General features: G+C 35.1%; 1 non-coding gene across 1 annotated transcript; it reads left to right on the plus strand.

Moving 5' to 3' along the window:
- Positions 1-248: 248 nt before the first annotated feature.
- Positions 249-356, plus strand: LOC112712458 (small nucleolar RNA R71). Its single transcript, XR_003157802.1, has one exon. It is a non-coding gene; the product is annotated as a small nucleolar RNA R71 (small nucleolar RNA).
- The last annotated feature ends 1719 nt before the right edge of the window (positions 357-2075 follow it).

Below are 2075 nucleotides of genomic sequence, written 5' to 3' on the forward strand. Positions count from 1 at the left end.
ATGTTCTGAGCCAATATGGCATTCAGAGTATCAACCTCAAGAACTCCTTGCTTTTGATTAGTCCCATTGTTCACAGGATTCCTTTCAGAAGTGTACATGAATTGGTTATTTGCAACCATTTCAATTAGTTCTTAAGCTTCTGTAGGCGTCTTCTTCAGATGAAGAGATCCCCCAGCAGAGCTATCCAAAGACATCTTGGACAGTTCAGACAGACCATCATAGAAAATACCTATGATGCTCCATTCAGAAAGCATATCAGAGGGACACTTTCTGATTAATTGTTTGTATCTTTCCCAAGCTTCATAGAGGGATTCTCCTTCCTTCTGTCTGAAGGTTTGGACTTCCACTCTAAGCTTACTCAATTTTTGAGGTGGAAAGAACTTTGCCAAGAAGGCACTGACTAGCTTTTCCCAAGAGTTCAGGCTTTCTTTAGGTTGTGAGTCCAACCATATCCTAGCTCTGTCTCTTACAGCAAAAGGGAATAGTATAAGTCTGTAGACCTCAGAATCAACCCCATTAGTCTTGACAGTGTCACAGATTTGCAAGAATTCAGCTAAAAACTGATGAGGATCTTCCAATGGAAGTCCATGGAACTTGTAACTCTGTTGTATTAGAGAAACTAATTGAGGCTTAAGCTCAAAGTTGTTTGCTCCAATGGCAGGGATAGAGATGCTTCTCCCATAGAAGTCGGGAGTAGGTGTAGTAAAGTCACCCAGCACCTTCCTTGCATTGTTGGAATTGTTGTTGTTTTCGGCTGCCATGGGTTCTTCTTCTTTGAAGATTTCTGTTAGGTCCTCTACAGAGAATTGTGCCTTAGCTTCTCTTAGCTTTCGCTTCAAGGTCCTTTTAGGTTCAGGATCAGCCTTAACAAGAATGCTTTTGTCTTTGCTCCTGTTCATATGAAAGAGAAGAGAACAAGAAAATGTGGAATCCTCTATGTCATAGTATAGAGATTCTTTAAGGTGTCAGAGGAAAAGAAAAATAGAAGGCAGAAGCAGAAGATTCGAACTTATCAAAGAAGATGGAGTTCGAATTGTGCATTAAGGCATAGTGTTAGTCCATAAATAGAAGCATGTGAGAAGAAGGGAAGAAATTTTCGAAAATAATTTAAAAAGATTTTAAAAACATTTTGAAAAATTTTAATTGATTTTCGAAAACCAAGATTGAGAAAGAAGTAAAGTGATTTTTGAAAAAGATTTTGAAATTAGAAATAAAAAAGATTTGATTGAAAACTATTTTGAAAAAGATGTGGTTAAGAAGATATGATTGGTTTTAAAAAGATGTGATTGAGAAGATATGATTTGAAAAACATTTTAAAAGGATTTGATTTTAAAAATTAATAACTTGGCTAACAAGAAAAGATATGATTCAAACATTAAACCTTTCTCAACAGAAAATGCAACATACTTGAAATGTTGAGTCAAATCATTAATTGATAGCAAGTATCCTTGAAAATGGAAAGAAATTAAGTTTGAAAAAGATTTGAGTGAAAAGATTTGATTTGAAAAAGATTTGATTTTGAAAACCTGAAAAAATTTGAATTAAAAACAGAATCTTCCCTCTTGTGCCATCCTGATGTTAAACGCCCAAACTACTACCCTTTTGGGCGTTAAACACCCAGCCAGGCACCCTGGCTGGCGTTTAAACGCCAGTTTGCCTTCTTCACTGGGCGTTTTGAACGCCCAGCTTTTTCTGTGTAATTCCTCTGCTGTATGTTCTGAATCTTCAATTCTCTGTATTATTGACTTGAAAAGACACAAATTAAAAATATTTTTGGATTTTTAATAATGAGGAATAATCAAAATGCAACTAAAATCAAATAACAATGCATGCAAGACACCAAACTTAGCAGTTTGTATAACATTGACACTAACAAAATGAGAATGCATATGAGAAACAGCAAAACACTCAAGACAAGAGAATTTAAAGATCAGAACAAGGAAATCATCAAGAACAACTTGAAGATTAATGAAGACACATGCATGAATTCGAAAAAATGCAAGAAGAATAGAAACATGCAATTGACACCAAACTTAACATGAGACTCTAGACTCAACAAGAAACATAAAATATTT

The sequence above is a fragment of the Arachis hypogaea genome, chromosome 1 (assembly GCF_003086295.3).
Source record: "Arachis hypogaea cultivar Tifrunner chromosome 1, arahy.Tifrunner.gnm2.J5K5, whole genome shotgun sequence".
Classification (NCBI taxonomy): domain Eukaryota; kingdom Viridiplantae; phylum Streptophyta; class Magnoliopsida; order Fabales; family Fabaceae; genus Arachis; species Arachis hypogaea.